The following is a 25,199-nucleotide window of genomic DNA, read 5'->3' on the forward strand; positions in this document are numbered from 1 at the left end:
TCGATCAGATTGCACTGATGGCAATGGAGGTGTCAGCTGGAGCACAGGCTGGCACGGCCAGGCCCAGGCCCTTACCCCCCACCTTTGTTTTGTTTATACCTATTTGACTGTAAGGAGGCTTCAGACAGCAGGCTGCACGGTTGCAGTAAATGCTAACGGAAGCAATGAAGCTTCTGGGAATGTGGCTGTGCTTCAAATAAAAGCTCCAAAAAGCTTCTGTGTTAAATGACAAGGAAGCGGCCTAAGAACTTCAGAGCCAGCCCTGGGGCGTATTAATTGTGCTCTTGACGCGCCTGACTTTTAAACCGTAATTAGAAAGGTGCTGGTGTGTGTGTGTGTGTGTGTGTGTGTGTGTGTGTGTGTGTGTGTGTGTGTGAAAATCCCCCAAGCTAACAAATCGTAGGAGCTGTTCTTCCAATAACAAGAGATGCTCTCCATGTGTATTGATTATTCTATTAACCACTTACCATCCTGCATTCTGACAGCAGAGATTTACAGTGCTTGAAGATGCAATTTCTCAACAAGGGGGTCATTCCGAAGATTTAAGTCCGTGACTTCTGCAGTGGCCTGTGCAGGTGGCCCGGGAGCCACCTGAGGAGCTTGGGCAGCCCCGGGGCCAGTTGCACTGGCTGCTGCTGGGCAGTCTCGCCCCCACCCCCGCCTCCCAGCAGCAGGCATTTGGGTGTGGGGGGGCTCAGGGATGGGGTTTGGGGTGCGAGGTAGTGCTTACCTGGGGGGGGGCTCCCCGGAAGGGTGACATGAACTCCCCTCCCTCAGCTCCTAGATCTATGGGCTGCCTCTGCCCGCAGGCACTGCCCCCGCAAGCTCCCATTGGCCATGGTTCCCAGCCTATGGGAGCTGCAGAACTGGGGCTTAGGGCAGAGCAGAGGCTAGGAGCTGGAGGTCACTGCTTCTCAGGAGCTGGGTAGGGAGCCTGCCTCAGCCCTGCCAACCCTCCTGCCCCTCTGAGCACCCATGGCGCCCCCACGCTGTGCTCCCGAGCTCCCCCCCAAAGTTTTAGTCAGGGGTATATAGTAAAAGTCATGGACAGGCCATGGGCCGTGAATTCTTTTTACTGCCCGTGACCTGTCCATGACTTTTACTAAAAATACCTGTGACTAAAATGTAGCCTCACAAATCCTTTGCAAGTAGTGTCCCTGCCCTGATATCGCTGGTGGAGCAGCATGCAATCCACCAGCCGTAGAGATTTTAGATAGAGCGGTGCAAATGGATTTTTCAGTTTGCCGGCAATTTGGAAAAGTCGAACAATGCGTTCTGGGTCGTACAAACCATTTCCATTTGTCAGTTTTTGATTTTTAATTCAATTAAAGGAAATTGTAGAACGAAGTTGTTTCTCTCTAAAATGCCAAAATGAAACAACTTTTTAGAATTTTCTTGACCAAAACAATTCAGTGAAACCGACAAGGATCAGTCACCCAGACTTTCTTCTCCCCCCCCCCCAAATTTCCCCCCCCCCAGCTTGAATTTCCAATGTGGTAGTGATTTCTTTTTGCAGTGGGGAAGAGGGAGTGGGGCAGAGCCTTCTTTTCTGTAGTTAATTGCACGCTTTAAATAGCTTGTTCCCAGGTTCTAAACAACAGGCACAGGTTTGGTACCGAAGAAGGAAGCTGACCCTGTGCACCTTGCTCCACCTCGCCTTGCTCCTTCTGTAGGCTTTGCCTCTCTGCTGTGCCTGGTAGTACCAAACAACTGGGCGCGGGGAACTTGGGGAAAGGCTGGCATAGGACTAGTCCATCAGCATGGGGCACAAGTGGAATTTCCCACTTCTGTGTAACTTGCCATAAGGGTCCAATCACAAGCTGTCCTCTGTACGCTGTTGAAAAGGGGGCGGGGCAGAGGCATCCCAAGTAGACCAGTGCCTGTGTAGTTCTACTATTGAGCTTTCATATTTGTTTTGCATTCGTTTTTTTATGCTCAGGAGTTCTGGGGGCTTCTCCTGCCGCTGATTTCTGTTTTGACCATTAAGGAAGTGTGTTGTGGATCCAGCAAGTGACGGGGGGAAATGGGGAGAGGAGCGAGCGGTGGGGCAGGGCCTCAGAGAAGGGGTGGGGCCTCAGGGGTCTGGTCACCAGCAATTAGAAAGGTGGCAACCATAGTCCCTCCCTGGAAAGAGGGAGTTGGTTTGGAGCTGGTACACCCAGAGAAGGGGGGAATCAGGAAGAGTGGGAAGGAGCAGTGAGGGCTGAAAGGGTAGAGCCCATAACTGCTGAGCTGAGGGTCCCTGGACTGGAACCCAGAGCAGAGGGTGGACCCGGGTTCCCTACTGGCCACTGGGGAAGTGGCACCATCGGGGTAGCACAGGAGACTGCCTGGGACTGTTTCCATATAAGGACTTTGGGTAACCCTGGAAGGGGGAAACGCAGATGATGACTGGCCAGAGGGCCGAGTCATGAAGAGGGTTCTGCAGTTCCTGAAGTGAGGCAGGTCTGCAGGGTGAGAAGATGACTGGAGAGGCACCACCTGAAGAGGGCGCACTAATTGGCAGAGCTAATCCCCAGGACGGCCAGCAGGAGGTGCCACTGGTGAGTGGACCCAATGACAAGTAATAAATGCCTATTTCTTATATAGTGTTTTTCATCAGTAGCTTTCAAAGTGGTTCAGTCTTGTACTGTATCTATCCTCACAACATGTTGAGGCAGGGGAGCAGTACTATCCCTGATGGGCATAGCGCGGCGAAGATTTGCCCAAGGTCACGCAGGGAATCCATGGCAGAGCAGGGAATTGAAGCCAGGTCTTCCATGTCCTAAGCTGGTGCCCTAACCACTCGACCGTCCTTCCCAGCTGACTGGACAGAGCTGTGTTTTGGCCCCTCCGCACCCCCAGAGAGGCCCAAGGGGGCCAGGAGGTCACTGGCTAGGATTTTTGCAGGGTAGGCTCTTCACGGCGTATGACCAGCACACTTCCAAAAATAGGCCCCAAACCCTCCACTGTTATGGAAGTTCAAATGTCCTTCTGTTGCAAGGTATAAGCAGTTCCCTCCCGCCCAAGTCCCAGCCATTCTGTGGTGATCAAGCCAGAGAACATGATCTCTGCTGGGATAATCTGTTCAGTAGCCATTCTGGCAAGGGAAGCCTGTAGCTTTGTCTTTCTTATATATGGCAGCGTGGCCTAGGAAGCATAGCTGTACTTGCCCCACAACCACATAGCCTTTCCCTGTCTGCTTCAACATTAAGCAGACACAAAGGAAAGAGGACTTGACCTTTGTACCTGGGCAGCCCCAGCCCAGCTGCCCAGAGGCCTTCTGGGAGTTTGAAGGACCATATACCCCATCACAAGGATGATGGTTGTGTTGGCTTCCCCTAGAAGGTATTTGGCACTTTTAAACCTGGGAATGGGAGTAATCATAGAATCATAAGACTAGAAAGGACCTGGAGAGGTCATCTAGTCCAGTCCCCTGCACTCATGGCATTATCTAGTATTATCGATTCTAGACCATCCCGGACAGGTGTTTGTCTAACCTGCTCTTAAAAATCTCCAATGATGGAGACTCCACAACTTCCCTAGGCAATTTATTCTAGTGCTTAACCACTCTGACAGTTGGGAAGTTTTTCATAATATCCAACCTAAACCTCCCTTACTGCAATTTAAGCCCATAGCTTCTTGTTCTATCCTCAGAGGTTAACAAGAACAATTTTTCACGCTCCTCCTTGTAACAACCTTTTTATGTACTTGAAAACTGTTATTATGTCCCCTCTCAGTCTTCTCTTCTCCAGACTAAATAAATCCAATGTTTTCAGTCTTCCCTCACAGGTTCTGTTTGCTAAACCTTTAATCATTTTTGTTGCTCTACATTACATTATGCAAGTCAGGCCACCAAATGCTGTTCATAATTCCATCCCGCTCTCTAATGACTTGGGCTGACCCATTGATCAGAGGTTAGTGGACATTCGTTCACAGCAAGAACTCCAACATACATGTCTGTTTAAATGAAATCTAGTTCAAAAGACTTGAGCCTTTGGGGTGAGAGACCAAAGGAAGACCAACCGCTGAAATGCGTATAGGCATTAAGTAGTTGGCTTGGAGCAGCTGGAATGTTCCACAGGGCTATCTGTAGTTGTGTGTGTGATGGTGCCCCCCATAAGGCTGTATGAAATATGTTTATGAATGTATATATGACATAACTAGAATGTTTTATGCTACATATGCCTGGAACATGTTCATGTAAAGGTTATGATCTACTGAATACATTCCTCCTATTTGTATGCATGTATCATTTTTGTACTTGAAGTTAGGAATATTGGCTGTATATTGCTTGATTTCTATTGAGAAAGGAATGTTCAAATTAAATGCCCAGTCAAGAACCACTTAAACCAACGATGAACTTGAAGATGCCAATCCACATTGGAGCTTTCCCAGGAATGTGGCTTGCCTGGTAAGAAACTCAGTCATGCATGGACATGTGACTAGCCCATGTGACTCCAAAACTCCATCTTGGAGCTGGACTTTGCATAGGAGAGAGGAGGGGGTCTCCACCCACAAGAGAGAGTCTGTTTAAACCCCTGGGAGACCCCTCCATTTGGTCTTCAGCTGGCTAAAGAGAGAGCCTCTTCACCCCCAAGGATACCTGAAAGGAAGTGGAACAAAGGACAGTAACTACAGGGGTTGTGAGTGATTGCTGGACCCAGACTAGAAGGAGACTACTCTGTAAAAGGAAGCTCACTGGGTGAGGTTTTTATCTGTATTCAGTTTCTTAGACATAGACTTGTGTGTTCTATTTTATTTTGCTTGGTAATTCACTTTGTTCTGTTACTACTTGGAACCACTTAAATCCTACTTTCTGTATTTAATAAAATCACTTTTTACTTATTAGTTAACTCAGAGTATGTGTTAATACCTGGGGGGGAGGAGGAGGCAAACAACTGTGCATATCTCTCTAGCAGTGTTATAGAGGGCGAACAATTTATGAGTTTGCCCTGTATAAGCTTTATACAGGGTAAAACAGGGAGTTGGACATTTGAGTGTTAAAGACAGGGCCACTTCTGTAAGTTGCTTTCAGTTAAGCCTACAGGTGTTAGGGGATGTGGTTCAGACCTGGGTCTGGGTTTGCAGCAGGCTAGCGGGTCTGGCTCAAACCAGGCAGGGCACTGAAGTCCTAAGCTGGCAGGGCAGGAAAGTAGGGGCAGAAGTAGCCTTGGCACATCGGGTGGCAGTTCCCAAGGGGGTTTCTGTGATCCAACCCATCCCAGTGCGGCTGACCAAAAGAGGGTAGGGGTCTGTTAAAACTCTCAGCTTGAGAGCCTGACTTCTTAACTCAAGCTGTAGAGACTCATGCTCCTAGCTCTGAAGGTTCCCCATTCAGTCAGCACCTGGAGTGTCAGCTGAGAACTGGCTGTCTCAGATGTAGGCCAGGACTTTCAGAATCAACAAATGATTTTGGGTGCTCATCTTACTCGGTAGGGGTGTCAGTTTTGGGGAAGCATTGAGCATACCATCTCTGAAAGCAAGCCCCTTTAGGATCACCAAGTTATGAGTTTTCAAATGATACCTCACAAGGCATGCCTTTGTCGGAGAGTACAAAGATTATTCCAATAGTATGTAGGGTGTGAACACGGGGGTGTATTCTGTCATAACTAGATCAAAGCACTGACTGTATCAAACTCTTAATGTGCATCAGCAGGGTCCGCATGGACAGTTAGTCCATGGGTGGGCAAGTGCAGAGTAGATTCACATCCCACCTTGCCGTGAACTAAAGGCCGCCACCTACCAGGATTTTTCTGGGCATAACTATTCTCTGAAAAGGGCTTTGGATGGAAGATGCTGTATACATTCCAAGAACTATTAACTTGTACTGGTGGTATTTTCAGCTACAACTGGACAAAGTGCAATCAGTATGATAGAAATGTAGGCGTTGTGAATTTAAAGGAGTTGACTCCTTTGTTTCCTCCAACCCTGAGTTATTTCCATTACAGGAGTAAGATTCTTTCAGAAGCCCTAAACGCAGACCAGTCCTGACAGCAGAAAGGGACAAGTATTCACCATTAATGCTTCTGTGGGCAATTCTGACCAGGGGCGGTGAGTTGTATGGGCCCGTGGTGCCCGTGCTCCACCAACATGAGAGCACGGGGGCCTGGCTCCACCAAAGTTCGAGGCCAGGTCTTTCCCCTTGCCCCGCCTGCCACCCCTGCGCACCTCCCCCGGAGCATTCCCTCCTGCCCTGCCTGCTGCCCCCGGGCAATTTAAAAGGGCCTGGGGCCCCCCTCGCAACCACCGGCAGTGCAATGGGGCTAAGGCGGCTTCCTGCCTGCCCACTCTGCTTCTGGAAGCAGCCAGCACATCCCTGCAGCCCCTGGAGGTGTGTCTCTGCACGCTGCCCTTGCCCTGAGCGCTGACTCTGCGAACTGCAGCCAATGGGAGCTGCGGAGGCGGCACCTGCGGGCAGCGGTGAACAGAGACCCCTCCGGCCCCCTGCCTAGGAGCTGCTGCCAGAGGCTGCGGGTCATTTTGGGAGCCGCCCGAGGTAAGCGCTGCACCCCTCATCCTCTCCCACATCCCAACCTCCTGCCCTAGCCCAGACGCCACCCCCAAACTTCTTTCCAGAACTCACCCCTTGCACCTGCTCCTGCACCCCAACCCCCTGCCCCAGCCCAGAGCGTGCACCCAAACTCCCTCCCAGAGCCCGACCCCTCCCGCACCCAAACTCCTTTCCAGAACTTTAGGCAGGTGGGGGGGGGGAGGGAGGGGGAGGTGTAGCGGGACCCATTCTGCGCACCACCAAAAATTATACAAACCTGCTGCCCCTGATTCTGCCCTGTTACACCCATGCACAACCCCAGTCAAGTCTGTTTCACCCAGTATGAGAGAGGGCTGTATAAGGTTTTCTACAGCAACTATCAGTCTAGTATTTGAGCCTTTCTGCAGGAGGTTATCAGGGACAATGGGGGATAAAAAATTACCTTGAAAGTCAATGAGGGCAATCTGCACAAGCTCCTGATGGAATTTAGCTGTCATTTTTGATTAGTAACACCAAACACTGTGGTTATGTTACATGCTAAGTCCTTGTGTTAGCCAGTTTTTCTTATTGGAGGCAGCTTTACAATTGAGAAATGAAGTTTTGATGTTTGAATGGGAACAATGGAACAACCAGCAAATAGGACTTCTGGTATGCAAGTCTAAAAGTAACATTGGGTGGATGTAGCTAAGGAGTACTTATCGATCTGATTTTAAATAATGGACAGGGAGCAAAAGGACAGCCGTCACTCTGATCCATCAGCAACAATGTAAAGGATTCTTCAGACTGGAGTGTATAACAAGTAGGAGTGTATAACAAGTACAGCCAGTCGATAATTTCACTCGGTGAACTACACAATGCATTGGGTTTTTTTTGTTTGTTTGTTTTGTTTTTTGGTTCTTGCATTAGTCTTAAGTGGTCCAGGTAGCAATCTGCAATGGAATGATGTGCGTGAGCTCCGTCATGTAGGGAAATCTGCTTGACTTCAATCACAGGCAAATCTCTCTGTATGAGAGCCAAGGAATATAATTGTCCTTTGATGAATCCCTTAGTTTAGTAAAATGCATTTTCACTGAGCTGCTGGGTAAGCCATGTCCCTTGGTGAATTCTGGCTCCTCAGATGAGGACGGGGGTTGTAATTTGTGACCCAGAGGCAATTTCAAACCCTCTTTGTGCAAGGCAAAATATCAGCAGTTGGACGTATGTAGATTTGAGCGCCACTCATGCTGCTGCTGTTTCAGTAACAATTCACTCAGTCCTTCCTGAATCCTCCAGCTTGTCCAGCCAGCTGATCCCACTGTTGTGCATATGTGGAGGAGTGAGGCGGGTACTGTAAAGGTAGCAAGCAAGCACAGCTGAGGTGTTATCATCTCTTTGGGTTTGTGGGAGCATGATAGATATGGGGATATGTCATGGGAGCATGATAGATATGGGGATCTTTATCGCTCGTAATGCCCATATTTAAGGAACTCTTTCAAAAGTGATGTAACTTTTGGTGGGTTTATTAAGATTGAAGCCGCGAGTTCTGTATTGCACTCTGAAGTTAGTGGTTCATGGCCATGCGGATACCTTTGGCCGGTTGCTATGACAGCTGTCTCCTGCATACAGGAGCCTTGTTCTTGAGCTTTACAGTTCACCTGCTGCGATCACGTGAGGTTGTCGTGGAGGTGCATATTCAACACCGTGGACACAGTTCTTCCTGGAAGATCTTAATCTTCAGGCATTCTGATTGGCCATCATTGTGACATCACTTTGGGAAAGTACCACACCTTCTGAAGAAACATTTCCAGGAGCAATGTTAAAACCACCAGCTCTGGGCCTTTGGCTTGCCCTGTCCATAGCCAAGATCTTGTTTTCTCTTTGGCGGTGAGGGGAAGTTCAGATGGGGAGAACAAAATGGGTTTTCTAACTCTCAGATTCATGCCCCAAAAGTGTGGTCACTTTGCCTCTATTGGGTAGATAAAACCCCTTCCACCTGTGGATGATTTGAAGTGGCTCAGGGAGATACTAATCTGAAAACTCAAACTGAACCACCTTGTGCTCTGAAAGAGTCTCATTATTGCTGTGCAATATATACTCACCCTTGTGCACCTTGAGATCAGGGGAGTTCCAGCAGGAGGGTGGGTTTGGCTCTTGATATTGGCTCATTACTACTTGAATTCTTGAAGAATTTGTAGGAATAGTTCCACCTAGAACATTAACCCTGTCCAGAGAAACTTCACAAGCAGCTGAAGTGATAATTTGAAACACACATGGCTCAGCTCAACACTGGAGAAACTCATTTTAAATAGAAATTACCAAACTACGATTATCTTTTGGGCTGAAATGGTTTAGACCACTGTGTCGCTGCTAAATTACTATACCATATTGAATCCCAGAACTTTCAAGATGAGCGCAGCACGGAAGGACACAACTATGTGGTTATTAAAAGACCTGTAATAAGGCTTGCAAGGTGGGGGAAAACTATTTATATTAAATGCTGAAGCACTACTGTAATCCCTCCCTTAGCTGCTACCGATTTTAATGAGACGAGATACTTCATTTTTGGTTTAGAGGGAGGGTTTACTTAAATAGGAGGGAAGGCAGTGTGTCTAGCTTCTCAATATTTTATAAGTCCTTTAAAATTCACTTCATTTAGTATTTTTGTTTTTTCTTTAAGGAGTTATGCTTAAAACCCCCTCTGCCGTCAACTGAAGTATCAAACTAGAAGCATTACAAGATTGACGTGTTCATGGTTTGCCTTATCAGCCCTACTTTGCAATAAGCAATTGCAGTCCCATTTAGCACTGCTGCCAATTCTGTCCCTCCAGCACAGCTTGTAAGGAGGGACTGAAAGAATGCATACTGGTCTAGCGGAGGTATCACTGTAGCAGATTTGCATAAACATAGTGAAGTCTGGGAAGGGGGTAGCATTAACATTCATTGTTCTAGCACTGTTGCCTAGAATTCAGCTGTTCTATTAGGCAGCTATGTCTAGTTCCTAGCCCTGTCAGGAAAGTGCTGTGCATAAAGATTCAAGTTTTCCTACTTGGTAGGTAAAGTTAGGTTCCTAATCTTTACTCAAGTGCCTAAATAAGGATGCGTCTACATGACAGAGACTATACTGGCATAGTTATCTTGCCGTAGCTACGATGGCATAACCCTATAGTGTAAAGACAGCCTATACTGATGGAAGGAGTTTTTCCCTCTGTGTAGGAGCACCTCCCTGAATCGGTCGACAGTAGCATTCTTCTATTGACCTAGCTGTGTCTACATGGGGGGTTAGGTTGGCATAGCTGTGTTAGTTTTTGCACATTGTTGTCCCATGTAAGTGTGATGTTGCACTCCATATGCTTTATGGACATATGCTTATGAATATGACATAACTGGAATATGCTTTACGCTAAATACCCCTTGTATGGTGTCATTAGAAAGCTTGTAATCTACTAAGTGTGTTCATCCTATTTATTTGCATGTATTATTTCTATATCTGGAGTTAGGCAAATAAGATATAAACTTGAATCACTGATGTAAACATATTAAGTGAAGACCATTAAGGGTGCTCCAGAAACAATCAGTTGTAAATGGCCTTAGTTACTAGAAAGCCTTCCTGTGTACGTGTGGCTGGAGGGGAATGGAGACTAGGGGTCTTATAGTGACATGTGACCATGTCACCTGATAAGGAAATCCATCTGAAATCTGGTACTTTTCCATTTAGAAGGAGGGGTGGGCACCCAGAGAAACAAAAGATTCCTGCCTTGTGCCAAAGCTATAAAAGGGGGTGGAGCAGGACAAAAGGGGCCACCAGTCGTGAGAAAACCCCTGTTTATTACCTGAGATGTCTGCTGGAACTAACAAGGAGTGTACCAGGGGAAAGGACTGGGCCCAGACTAGGAAGGAGGTTATTGAAACATCTTGGAGGGTGAGATATTACCTGCAATCAGTTTCTTAATTTATTAGGCTTAAACTTGAGTGTTTTTGCTTTATTTTGCTTGGTGACTTACTTTGTTCTGTCTGTTATTACTCAAAACCACTTAAATCCTACTTTTTATACTTAATAAAATCACTTTTGTTTATTAATTAACCCAGAGTAAGTGATTACTACCTGGGGGAGCAAACAGCTGTGCACATCTCTCTATTAGTGTTATAGAGGGCGGACAATTTATGATTTTACCCTGTATAAGCTTTATACAGAGTAAAACTGATTTATTTGGAGGTTGGATCCCATTGGGGACTGGGTGCTGGAGATAGGTAACCTGCTGAGCTGTTTTCAGTTTAGTCTGCAGCTTTGGGGGCGTGGACGAGACCCTGGGTCTGTGTTGCAGCAGGCTAGCGTGTCTGGCTCAACAAGACAGGGTTCTGACGTCCCAAGCTGGCAGGGAAAATGGGTTCAGAGGAAATTTCAGCACATCAAGTGATAGTTCCAAGGGGGTCTCTGTGACCGAACCCGTCACAGTAAGTCTAGACCAGGCCTAAACGTGGGTCTTATTTTTTTGATGGTGCTGAGCACCTAGTAATTTCCTGTAAGCTTAATGGGATTGTGGATTCTCAGTGTTACCTCAATGTAGGTGACTGAATCTGGATTTTGTGACAGACCCAGACCAGTGGGGTACAGGAGTCTGGTAGAGGGCAAATATACTGGTCACTGGATGAGTAGTTTTCTGTTCCCTGAGTGACCAGAGCAGGGGCTGTACTAGAGTAATCAGGAACCTGCTAGAACCAATTAAGGCAGGCTAATCCGGGCACCTGGGTTTTAAAAAGGAGCTCATTTCAGTTTGTGGTGCAAGTGTGAGGAGCTGGGAGCAAGAGGCGCAAGGAGCTGAGAGTGAGAGGGTGTGCTGCTGGAGGACTGAGGAGCACAAGTGTTATCAGACACCAAGAGGAAGGTCCTGTGGTAAGACTAAGGAAAGTGTCTGAAGGAGGCCATGGGGAAGTAGCCCAGGGAGTTGTAGCTGTCATGCAGGTGTTACAGGAGGCACTATAGACAGCTGCAGTCCACAGGACCCTGGGCTGGAACTCGGAGTAGAGGGCGGGCCCAGGTTCCCCCCAAACCTCCCAATTGACCTGGACTGTGGGTTCTTCCAGAGGGGAAGGTCTCTGGGCTGTTCCCCAACTCACATGGTGAATCTCTGAGGCAAGAAAATCCGCCAATAAGCGCAGGACCCACCAAGATAGAGGATTCAGAGTAGCAGCCGTGTTAGTCTGTATCCGCAAAAAGAACAGGAGTACTTGTGGCACCTTAGAGACTAACAAATTTATTAGAGCATAAGCTTTTGTGGGCTACAGCCCACTTCTTCAGATGCATATAGAGTGGAACATATATTGAGGAGATATATATACACACATACAGAGAGCATAAACAGGTGGGAGTTGTCTTACCAACTCTGAGAGGCCAATTAAGTAAGAGAAAAAAACTTTTGAAGTGATAATCAAGATAGCCCAGTACAGACAGTTTGATAAGAAGTGTGAGAATACTTACAAGGGGAGATAGATTCAATGTTTGTAATGGCTCAGCCATTCCCAGTCCTTATTCAATCCTGAGTTGATTGTATCTAGTTTGCATATCAATTCCAGCTCAGCAGTCTCTCGTTGGAGTCTGTTTTTGAAGTTTTTCTGTTGTAAGATAGCCACCCACAGGTCTGTCATTGAATGGCCAGACAGGTTAAAGTGTTCTCCCACTGTTTTTTGAGTATTATGATTCCTGATGTCAGATTTGTGTCCATTAATTCTTTTGCGGAGAGACTGTCCGGTTTGGCCAATGTACATGGCAGAGGGGCATTGCTGACACATGATGGCATATATCACATTGGTAGATGTGCAGGTGAACGAGCCCCTGATGGTATGGCTGATGTGATTAGGTCCTATGATTATGTCACTTGAATAGATATGTGGACAGAGTTGGCATCGGACTTTGTTACAAGGATAGGTTCCTGGGTCAGTGTTTTTGTTCAGTGATGTGTGGTTGCTGGTGAGTATTTGCTTTAGGTTGGGGGGTTGTCTGTAAGCGAGGACAGATCTGTCTCCCAAGATCTGTGAGAGTAAAGGATCATCTTTCAGGATAGGTTGTAGATCTCTGATGATGCACTGGAGAGGTTTTAGTTGGGGGCTGAAGGTGATAGCTAGTGGTGTTCTGTTATTTTCTTTGTTGGGCCTGTCTTGTAGGAGGTGACTTCTGGGTACTCATCTGGCTCTGTCAATCTGTTTTTTCACTTCAGCAGGTGGGTATTGTAGTTTTAAGAATGCTTGACAGAGATCTTGTAGGTGCTTGTCTCTATCTGAGGGATTGGAGCAAATGCAGTTATATCTTAGAGCTTGGCTGTAGACAATGGATCGTGTGGTGTGTCCTGGATGAAAGCTGGAGGCATGTAGGTAAGTGTAGCAGTCAGTAGGTTTCTGGTATAGGGTGGTATTTATGTGACCATCATTTATGAGCACAGTAGTGTCCAGGAAATGGACCGCTTGTGTGGATTGATCTAGGCTGAGGTTGATGGTGGGATGGAAATTATTGAAATCATGGTGGAATTCCTCAAGGGCTTCTTTTCCATGGGTCCAGATGATGAAGATGTCATCAATGTAGCGCAAGTAGAGTAGGGGCATTAGGGGACGAGAGCTAAGGAAGCGTTGTTCTAAGTCAGCCATAAAAATGTTGGCATACTGTGGGGCCATGCGAGTACCCATAGCAGTGCCGCTGACTTGAAGGTATATATTGTCCCCAAATGGGAAATAGTTGTGGGTGAGGACAAAGTCACAAAGTTCAGCCACCACGTTAGCTGTGACATTATTGGGGATACTGTTCCTGATAGCTTGTAGTCCATCTTTGTGTGGAATATTGGTGTAGAGGGCTTCTACGTCCATAGTGGCCAGGATGGTGTTTTCTGGAAGATCACCGATGGATTGTAGTTTCCTCAGGAAGTCAGTGGTGTCTCGAAGATAGCTGGGAGTGTTGGTAGCGTAGGGTCTGAGGAGACAGTCCACATAACCAGTCTAATGTTAGGGTGCCAATGCCTGAGATGATGGGGCATCCAGGATTTCCAGGTTTATGGATCTTGGGTAGCAAATAGAATACCCCTGGTCAGGGTAGGGGTAGATAGAGGAGGAACTTTGTCACTCTGTAGATAGGCTCTTTGTTTCCTGGATTAAATGGAACTTGTGATACAAAATACATTCTTAATGAGGGCTTGTCGAGGACTGGAGCTGGATTTTCATCAATGTATTGCTTGCTGCCACTGTAGTATGGTAGGGTGATTTTTCAAGGCTGGTGCCCACATAGTGTTTTCAAAGCTTTCATCATTGTGTCGGCTTCCTGTAATTTCTCTTTATTTTTTAAGGTGAGCTGTTTTTAATAGGATGCTGTGCCTGGGGAAATCCAGTCCTTCTAGGACCTAATCAAGTTCTCACATCAATTAGACTAATTGACACCAGGTTTCAGTTGCTTAATGAGATTGGCTAGCTTCTTGCTCAAAACAGGCCCTGAAACTGTCAAGCAGTCTCCCTGTCTTTAAAATATAAAACTAAGCCAAAGCTTCCTTTTTTATAGGGGAGAAAGGGAGTAGTACACTTAGCAGTATAAATCAATATTGCATCAAAGACCTTTGTACCCTGCTGTGCGTAGAGAATACCGCACCAAATACTGCTGTATTTCCCTTTAAATATATCCAACAATCAAATATTTTGTGCGAGGCTCTAATCTCAGAGGATGAGTAGACTCCTTCAAGGACCAGTGAAAATAAACCCTTTAAACAAGTTAAGGAAGTAAAACAGACACAATTGAGAGACTGAAAGAAAATAGATATTTTTCAGATGCATAGAAATAGATAGGTTTGAGTTGTCTTCCTTTCCTAGAGATAGAGGCGAAAACATCACCGCTGTAGCTGAACATCAAAGAACATACCAGCTGCCATATGCAATAAGAACAGAGGTACATTAAAGGAGCTGCACAGAGGAATTTTATACTGGAATAGCACCAGGGAGCGCACATTGAGGTTTTGGAAGGTGTTTGAATTCTTAAATTACATCCCCTCTTGCTTCTGAGGTGACAGTTACTCTGTTTCATGGAATAACATTTTCTAAGAGACCTACATTCAGAAATAAAGCCAATGGACAATATGCCCTGGTACTTGGTACTTTGGAAGTGTAGAGTAACTTTTCTGGATGAGTTTCATAGCGTCTTCTGGGAGGATTATGGCGGGGCTAGTGGCAAAGCTCCATTCAGTATATCCAAAGAGCATATCCCATCTTGTGTTTAAAATTGTCTTTACTATTGTTGAGCATATTTCTTCGGTCTCATATACTGCATCCTCTGCCATGCATTTCAAAATGGAGAGCCTGCTATTTTACATTATGTACAAACTTCATGGAGGCAGGGATGGACATGATGTAACGCCCATTGAAGTCAACGGGCTTTAGATTGGAATTTAGATTAAAAGAATAGCTAGAACAGAGGCTTATAGGCTTTTATTTAAAGTTTACATTGAACTGTAAGATCTGTGAGGCAAGGACTGTCTTTTTGTGTGTTTATAGCATTTATCAAAGCTTTGTGTGTTATAAAAACCCAGTCTGCCGTTCGGTGTTATGGCAACCCAAATTAACATTTAAATGTAGAAAGCATCGTCAAGTAATACTACACATTTTAGTGGATTAATTACCATTTTCTAATTATGGTGGGTTAGGCCAGGCCTTTAGATTATATCTTTGCCTAAAACTGAATAGAAAAACTGCTGACCCAAGCAATATGTGTTCTTCATTCTTCTTGGTTGTCAGTGCTTAATTACATTTTTTTCACTAGCATGAAAAAGCAGGCTAGCAAATTACGAACATTTGATAGCTGTTTTACTAGTTCTTAATGATCTCCTAGCATATATACAAATCAGTAACGGGAGCAGAAAACTACCAAAGCAAAGACAATATGTTAAATTGAGGCCTGAGGCACTTTGTGTGTGGTGAAATTTGCATGTTAACACTGCAGAGGGAGTGTTATGGTGGGCCAATATTCACACTGAGTCTGTACCTCATGCAGGTCACTCTTGGGGTACGTTTTTTCAAAACCCTAGGATGGGTGGGTCAGGAGGTATGTGTGGTGGGGACATGGATGGCCTAGGCCTCTGGATTTGGAGCCTCACTCCTCCTTCTTGTCTTCCTCTGTGTGGGGAAGGTGGCCTCAGCAGCTTTTGATGGCTGCTAGGAGCCGGTCACAAATGTAACACCACACAATTTCTCTTTTAGTTGCTTCTTTTTTGGGTGTCTCCTTCCATAGCCTGCAATGGCACCGAATGCTCAGCTGCGAGCTGTCTGTGTTTGTATTAAAAGTTATTGCAAGAGTGTGTGGTCTCTGGACACAGACAAAAGCTGGCCTCCACATTGTTTGGGAGAAAAGCTACCAGTTGGTGCCCGTTGGTGGAAAAACTGTGGTTTCCTATATTGATGTAGCTTGAGGCCTTCATTTGGCCACCAAGATTTCAGAATTGCTCTCTTGGTTTTCTTTTTGTCCAAAATGCGTTAGATAACATGAGTCATGCAGCTTGAAACCCTGAAAATGTAACCGGGGGGGGGGAATAATGCAAATAAACAGAGAATTAAAAAACATGCATGTTGACAGCAAAAGAGGCCCATCAGTACAAGGAGAGAGGTTCTGGTGACAACATAGTTAACGACAGAGCAGTTTGAATGGCTTGGACATCCCTGCAGCATTCAGATGACCACACAATAAAATGAAGTAACATTTAACTTGTGTGCTCTTATGGGCTGCTGCCCTTCTTAGTCCCCAGTTCTGGATAGAGTTCTTCACGGGTGGATCCCCGTGCCCACGTGGAGTCATTTTGGCTCTGTGTGCCCAGGGGACTCCTCGCACCAAACTCATTGCTGGAATGTGGCCCTTGCCAAAATTCTCATTGAGTTAGAGCTTCATCCAAGCCCATTAGAGTTAATGAAAAGACTTCCACTGAGCCCCATGGGCTTTGGAACAGGGTAATTGGGAATGTACCTGAAAATGGACTGCGGCATTAGTCTAATTGTTACTGGTATTACAATAACATTTGGAAGTCCCAGTTGAAATTAGAACTCCATTGTGCTAGGTACTGTACATATTCTATGTACAATAAAATATGGGACAGTTCCTGCCCCAAAGAACTTGCAGTCTAAATAGATAAAGAATAGGCAAGGAAACAGAATTCTAATGACTTGCCCAAGGTCCCACAGTGGAGCCTGGATTAGAACTCTGTTCTCCCGAGTCCCAGTTCACTGCCAATTTAAACCATTTTGCCTCTTAAATTCAAGCCTCTACCTATTTCCTCTCATGTATAAATTCAAGTATCCAGCACAGTTGCTCACCACAATGAAAATAGGTCTGAGATTGAAAGAATATCAAAATAGAGGATGTCAAGGTGCTTTATTCACTAGGCAATCACTAAAAATGAAAATTATACTAACAATACTGGACTACACAATTGGACTACCTGACCCTGCAATTGAACCCGTGGTGGTAACCATTTGGTCCTGCATGGTGTTCCATATAAGTCAGTGGGGGTCTGCATAGCATGTAAGCGTACCCAGGTAGACAAGACTGCAGGTTCATTGGTTTTGCCTATTAAGGTCTGTGAGCCAAATTCTCATGGTCTTCTTATTGCATGTAGTTCCATTGGAAGCTTAGTTTGTTCCGATTTATAAGTCAAGGATAGACATCCATGTACTTCTGTGCTTTACACATCCAGGAATAACAATGAAGAATACAGTAATGGGAAAATAACTGAAAGTGAGCTGACTGATTAATAAGAAATGGCAAGTTCTTTTAATTAAAGAAGAACAAGTTCTAATAAACAGCTGGAGCTTTTGGAGATCAAAGCCCAGGAAAAGGCTTTGAAATGAACGATTTTGGGGGGAACTGCATGTGGCTGTGTGTAATTTTAGCTGGAGCTCCTCCCAGGATTGAATCTCAAGCCAAGGGTTTTTGTTTTTTGGGTTTTTTTTTTGTGGGGGGGAGGGTGTCCATTTTGAAATTAATTACTAGCTCAGTTACTTCAAACTTTCAAGGTTCTTAGCTGTGGTGTTTGTTAGGCTTTCTCTGAATAGGTCTGCATTAATGTATTTCCTTTGAGGGAAGTGGAAAACTTCATTTTTTTTTAATCTTCTAAATCATCTGATTAAAATTCATCTCCTCTGAGATGCCGAAGCATATTCTCCGTCCCAGAGTCTGAGTGACACACACCCTGTCTAGTTCATTCAAGGATGGCAATAGAATGTCACCCACTCTTGGCAAGATTCACTGGTGGCATGAATCTCCATTGATTTCAGTGGACTTGGATCTGGTTACACTGATGGTGAATTTAGCCTTTAATCTTAGTATGTGAAGCAGGCCTCAGTATTGAGTCTAAACTTACTCTACTCTATTTTTGTAACTTCCCCCCTCACAGGGCCAGAGTCTGGCACCTTGGTACCTTCTGATTCCCAGTATTGCCTAAGCGTAGTTGCTTCCCTCCTGGAATCAAGTATAGCCGGGTAGCCTCCATTCTAGCTCTCCACAGAGAATGCCACACTCTAATTAAACAGATTTTATTCTCGGTGTGTTCGACTCTGAAAGTCAAGGGCATGTTTGCTATTGTGACCCTTATTTTGGTAGGAAATTATTGTCTGGCCCTTAAGGAATTAAAAATACTGAAGTATGAAGCATTTGGCCCCATTGTGCAGTTTGTTCCATCTGGCAATATCTAGCAAGTGATGTAACTGTTGGGGACTAGTGTGGTAAGCGGTGTTCAAACATAACTGCTGTCATATTGTCGGACATACTCAGAATGCTTCCCAGGATTATTTTCATGGAGTAGCTGCTGAAATGAAATAGGAGGATTTCTAGTACTTGTCACGGTCACTTGACGCTAAATGGGGGGAAGAAAGTACATTGCTAAATCCAGCTTTTATGGGTCATTCAGGGAGATTCAAGGATACACCAATTCCCACCCGCTGAGATGACAATATGCCCCCAGAGGTGGGGCTGATATTTGATGGAAGGAAATCTGAGCTGTCTAAAGTGGTGATGACTTCTCTCCAGAGCCTCTTGAGGGGTCTGTAGTAATCTGCTTCTGTCAACTGCTGATTCCCTTATCACAGACTACAAATAGACTGCTCTGTTAGCTTGTTTTCTTTCTCTCCTCCATTGTTTACCTTCAGACTGCTTCCTTAGGACTGCCTGCATAAAAAGATGTATTAGGACTAACATGGGGCAAGGTATGTGATATGCCAGCACATTAGTGTGAAATTACCTATGACTGTACACTGTGACCTGCTCCAATGTTGGCTTTCTTACCTACATGCCCCTTTTCAAATGGCTTTTTCCACGGTTAACCCTTTTAAGCAGATGTTTCTTCTGGCCATATGAAGTGTGTGCAATGTTACACTTGTGAATTGACTGATTGCTTTTTCCTGAACTGCTTCGTTACTTTAAAAAAACCCCAATGTTATATAATAGATTCTAAGGCCAGAAGGGACAATTGTGATCTTCTTGTCTGACTGCTGTATAACATAGGCCATAGAGCTCCCCCAAAATAATTCCTGCTTGAACTAAAGCATAGCCTTTAGAAAAACATCCCATTCTGATTTAAAAGTTGACAGTGATGGAGAATCCCCCACAGCCCTTGGTAAATTGCTCCATTGGTTATTTACCCTCATTGGCTAAATGTTCACACCTTCTTACTGAGGCACAAAGAGGTGAAGTGACTTGCTCAAGGTCACACAGCCAATCACTGGCAGAGCTGGGAAAAGAACCTAGCTATCGAGACTTCCAGTCAAATGCCCTGTCCACTAGACCAACCAGCCTCCTAAGCATATGTTTTGATTTTTTCAATAACTTAATTTTTGTTGTGGGGCTGTGTGGCGCAGCACAGAAAAAAATATGTAACAGCTGTCCTGGATTAGCTTTATTCTCAAGCAGGCTGCTCTATAGAATCATAGAAATGTAGGACTGGAAGGGACCTCAGTAGATCATCTAGTCCAGTTCCCTGCACTCATGGCAGGACAGGCTATTCCTACGCTACAGCCGGGATCCACGTTCTGAGATCGATCCACCGGCGGTCGATTTAGTGGGTCCAGTGAAGACCCACCAAATCGACAGCAGATCTCTCTCCGGTCGATCCCTGTACTCTACCCCCGATGAGAAGAGTAAGGTAAGTCAATGGGAGAGTTTCGCCCGTCGACCACCCGTGGTGTAGACCCCGCGGTAACTCGACCTAAGGTACATCGATTCCAGCTACATTATTCACATAGCTGGAGTTGTGTAGCGTAGGTCGACTTACTGCGGTAGTGTAGACATAGCTTCAGTAATAACTAGATCGTCCCTGACCGGAGTTTGTCTAACCTGTTCTTGAAAACCCTCTCCAAGGGGCAAGTGAGTAAAGCAGTCAAGCTCCTGGGAAAGAGCAGCCAATTAGGGAGCGGGCACAGATTCCTCCCCACCTCAGGAACTGACACCATCCTCACAGGAGGGAGCAGAAAGAGCCCCGCAGGTGAGGGCTGTGCTGCCTCCTCTCTCCCTCCCTGCAGCAGCTGGCCTGGGGAGGGGACCCGGCTGTGGCCCCTCCAGTGTCTGGGAGATGGGGTGAAGCGCCCCAGGAGAAGCTGGGCAGAGGGATGGGCAGGTGTGTGATGGACCCCTACTTTTTTCAGACCACTTTGTTACAGGCAACTCTTAATGTGCGGATGGGTTAACAGGGGTCGGCAACCTTTCAGAAGTGCTGGGCCGAGTCTTCATTTATTCACCCTAATTTAAGGTTTCGCGTGCCAGTCATACATTTTAACGTTTTTAGAAGGTCTCTTTCTCTAAGTCTATAATAGACAACTAAACTATTGTATGTAAAGTAAATAAGGTTTTTAAAACGTTTAAGAAGTTTCATTTAAAATTCAATTAAAATGTAGAGCCCCCCGGACCAGTGCAGTGTGTGTGCCACTGAAATTCAGCTCGTGTGCCGCCTTCGGCACGTGTGCCATAGGTTGCCTACCCCTGGTTAATAGTTCTTTGTGGATGGACTTAGAGATGGACTGTGGATGTAGCCTGCTGGGACTGTGGGCGTAACGTACTCACGAAGATGGAAGAGCTCTGGGACTGCTGATAGGCAGCAAGCACTGCTAGAAGTTGTTCGGGGCAGCTGACTGAAGAGAAGTCACCGCTTGGGTGCTCACAGGCTAAGTGACTGTGGACTCCTCCCCAGAAGGTGCCGTGGAGAGGCATGCTGCCATGTGTGGGCACGGGCCTGGCTACAAGGTCTGAGGGATGTGGAATTTCAGTCTCCTTTATATTAATGCAATTTCCCCTCACAGCCTCTGTACTTCTGGATTAAAATTCTGGATTTGAACATTGGGGTCTAAATCCATTTCTAATTCTTGCAACTTGCTTTTATTCCTTTACTTAGCTCATATCTAGGAGCTAAGGATGCCTTTTCCTGCCTTGCTTCCTGTCTCTCGGGAGCCCTCCCCTCCTGTTGTGTTACTTGTGCACTTCTGGAGGGCTGCTGAAGATTGCACAGATGTTTCCCCCAGGCTGTCATACACCTTTAAAGCAGTTTTTTAAGCAGCTGTCCATGTGTGAGCACCACCTCGTGCTTAAAGACACATTTTCTGCACAAAGTAGAGTAGTGCATCTCCACTATGTGCTTCTGATTTGATCTAAAGAGGAAAAGAATATTCCACACAGATGAAGTCTTTCTTCTCTAGGTTAACTGGCAATGGAACACAGAGCTATCCTCTACCTAACCTTCTCTCCCACACTGATAACACAGCACACATCTCTAGTCTTGGTGATTTCTCTAGCTCCTGTATCCCAGCCTTACTGCTTCCCTAACTGTTTCATTGTAGGTTCAATTAACAACCAGACCTGGCCTCATTCTTCCATGCCAAACCAAGTCCCAAATTTGGGGAGTTGGGGTAGGGCAGACATGACATTGCACTGTTGCGTGGTGATGCCACCAGGAGGTGATATACTCCTGGATGCTATCTCTGGGCCATCGGAAAGTGTTAATGATGCTTTAGCTTTGTGGTTACACTCAGCCCCAGTCTGCCTTTCTCAGTCCTTTGTGCATCTTGGGTCCTTCTGACCTTCTAGCCTCTTCCTCCGTTACCACCATCAGCAACATAACTGCATCAGCAGCTTCCTGGCTGTTAGCCCACTCAAAGCTTAGCAATGACAGCCCAATGAGTGGTAACCGTCTCTGCATCATTATGTGCAACGTTTTTGCTTTGTCACAGTTGCTTTCCACCTTCCTTCTAATGCTGCTTTGAGCTGTCGCTGTTCCTCCTTGGCTTTGGCCATCGCTTGCATCAGGCATTATTCACCATACGGCTTTATGATGCACGCTCCAAGGACTTGTTTGCTGCATGTGGAGAGCAGATCGTTCCTACTTACTGTATCCTTCGCTTCTTGGTACTTTGCTCCTACCCATGTCCTCTCCCACACTTACCTCAAAAGGCTCAAACCAGCTGTCTCTATCACTAGCAATTCTATCACCAGCCTTGCAACCTCTGAAACTGGCTTCAGAGGAAGGTGCAAGAAACCCTGCAGTACCAGTTATGGGATATTTATGGGAAAATTTCTTCTTAACACACTCTTGATTTGGTTGGGTTTTGTATCCCTTCCAAAACTCCTGGGTGAATTTTAAAACCTTACAATTAAACTGGATATTCTTGTTATCCTTCTTTTGAGTCTTGTTCGTCTGGGGCTGAATGTTGCCGCAAACCATTTGTGCATTGTGTGGGTGAAGTATTTTATTCAGTCAGCTTTAACTATAACTGATATGGATGTTGAGAAGTCTTCTGCTGTACTGATGAGGCTCCTGCTTCCATATGACAGGTAATGCCACTTCCCTGACTCCTTCCAGACAAATCCTACCCCTTGTTTGTATGGCTGAAGATGGTGGAGCTGCTCAATTGAATTTGAGAAGCTAAAGAGTCAAAGCTGGTATCTCCTTTGCTAGTGGCACATGTTCCTGCCAATACCAGTCATAGAATAACAGGGTTGGAAGGGACTTCAGGAGGTCATCTAGTCCAACCCCCTGCTCAAAGCAGGACCAATCCCCAAACAGAGTTTTGCCCTAGATCCCTAAATGGCCCCTTCAATGATTGAACTCACAACCCTGGGTTTAGCAGGCCAATGCTCAAACCACTGAGCCATCCCTCTCCCCCTCCAACAAAGGATGACTTTGTTATAGTGGTTTAAATGGATGGGACTTGGTTACGTTTCTGCTCACTCATCACCATGCCCAGTTTGACTGAGTCACAAGTTCAAATTGCTGGTGCTGAGCCACTGTGCTGCACCTCCTGGTGGCTTGCTTTCTGTCTCCTTTGTTATGTTAATAGGGCTTGGATGCGGAGATAAGTCACTTTCCATCACCCCTTTGATGCATTTCATCTGCACATCTGAGATGGTGGCAGAGCACAAAGCCAGCCATGTTATGCTTATCCAAAAGATCAAAAGCAGTGAATTCAAAGTCTGAATTCAGAAGAGGGAGAACAGACATGCAGATTGCCCCAGTGGGGGAGACTAGCTGTAATAGCCTCTAAACTTCCCTGCTTTTTGAGCGACTGTTGTGCTATAAAGCCCAGTCCCCTTGCAGAGTGGAACTTGGGGTCCTACCCTGGTACTTTCTGAATCATTTGCTTGATCATGAAACCCACTTGACAGTGTCTACTCAAGATGATATAAGGGACCCCTCCCTCCTTAAGTGGGGGGACTGTAATTTTAAGTAGCCAAAAATATGGGGTTTTTCCATTGCACTGTAGACATGGCCTCAGAGGATTGCCCGACATATGCTTGTGTTATAAAGGTGGCCCTGTGAACAGTAACGCACTTAGGTATCAGGTCACTTCTGATAGGTGAGACCCTCCAGCTTGGCCTTAACTGCTCCCTCTCTGAAATGACAAAGGATGCCACTCTGGTCCCCATCCCACAAGGTCATTTGGATATCACTGTGATAAGTACCATGCAAGTGCCTAGATAGAGGAGGACTGAAGGATGAGAGAAACAATTTGGTGACCATCCAGATACAGTACAAAAGACATCTGTTTGATAGGGCTTTGGGGGGAGGATGGAGGGTAGGTTTCCAGTAACGATGAAGGGGTGAAAATGAATTTTGTAGCTGTCTGGCTGGGTTCCTGTTGGAATGCTGGTGGCATTTCATTATATCACTGTATTGTTACTGACTTGTTAGGCTGCCTGGAGTCTTAGATAGATGTCTGTTTTATTTTAAATCTAAAAATAAAATTGTGGGGAAGTTTGGAGCACAGGAGGGAAAAAAATCACAATAAAAGGATAAGGAGGAAAAGGGCCAAAACCCGAGGAAAAATGTCTTGAGAAAAGTTGTGTATATTTAAAATATAGAAATGTAGCCTTAAACAAAACAGCAGAGGAGATTCAAGACAGAGAAGCACAAAATGGGAAAACCATGTCCCTGCCCTAGAAATAGTCACATTATGAGATTCAGTGTTGCATAAAGTGAACTTCTGCTCTCAACAACAACAACTACAAAAAAGCCAGTCTGAAAGCATTCCTGGCTTTGATAGGAAAGAGATGACATCGGATCCTTACATGACCCTCTTGAGATACAAGAGATAATGCTTCATTTTTCTATGAAAAACTGACCAAATTAATCTTCCTGTTGTCTGGGAAGGTATAAATATATAAAATCTATTGGCTTTCCAGAGAGAAATAAGTAATTATTACTCGCCTCTTTCATCTAGTACAGATGATAAAAATAAATGTTCCTGTTGGTGAAGATCTAGATTGCCTGTAATCTGAATTGATGCTGAGTTTTGTGCTTAAATAAACAGAATCTGAGGAAACCGATGCAATAGAATTCCATCTCAGGAGCACCGTGCCCTGCACTGCGTCGTCATTATGCAGGCTGCTTAACCTCTGCTCCTCAGGAAGAGAGATTAAGGTGCCTTTCTGTCGTGGTCTGGATCATTTTAGTTTTGGAAAAAATCTGCAGTGCAGCTGCTTACTCGCCTCACAGAGGCATTATAAGGCTGAATTAGCAATGAGTTATATTTATAAAGGGCTTTGAAAATGAAGGGCCACTGTATCCCTGGCATAAGTTGGCACAAGTTCATTGTCATCTATAGAGCTGTCATTGTGAAATGCTGCAGTCCCTGCTCACATATTACTCCCCATTTTTCTGAAGAGTCCCTTATTCTGTGGGTGCATCTACACTGCAGTGTAAGTCCAGAGTTCTAACGCAGGCTAACCCCCTTCCGTCTACACACACTGCACGCTAACCCTGTCCGTCACATCTCACACTCCAGTGTGTCTATGTTGGCTGTACCCCAAGTCTGGATGGTGGGAACGTCCTTTAGAAGGTTGTACTTCAACTGGATAATATTCTAGAGGGCTCTTCCCAGCAAATCCTACTTATTTTCAGATTTATTCAGGGCTGGATTAACCTTTTGTGGGCTCGGCGCCAAACATATTTGTGGGCCCCCATGACGGCAATGGAGCGTGGTGCGGAGGGGCCGGCCCCTGGAGCGAGGGGCCGGCCAGGGGTATGGCATGGCAGGGGTGGCCCCGCTCTGCCCAGCCCAGTGCGAGGGCACTATTTACAAACTGGCAGTTGGCAGATGCACAGTCGCCCGCCCGGCTCCGTGCTGACAGCGTGCCCTTTCCCCTCGCAGAGTGGGCAATGCCGCACCACACATCCCCCTCTCTCAACACCGTAACACCCCCCTTCCGGAGCAGCCTGGCCCAGACCCAGCTGCGGCCCGGACCCAGGAGCGCCCCAGACCA

The sequence above is a fragment of the Trachemys scripta genome, chromosome 11, assembly GCF_013100865.1.
Source record: "Trachemys scripta elegans isolate TJP31775 chromosome 11, CAS_Tse_1.0, whole genome shotgun sequence".
Taxonomy (NCBI): domain Eukaryota; kingdom Metazoa; phylum Chordata; order Testudines; family Emydidae; genus Trachemys; species Trachemys scripta.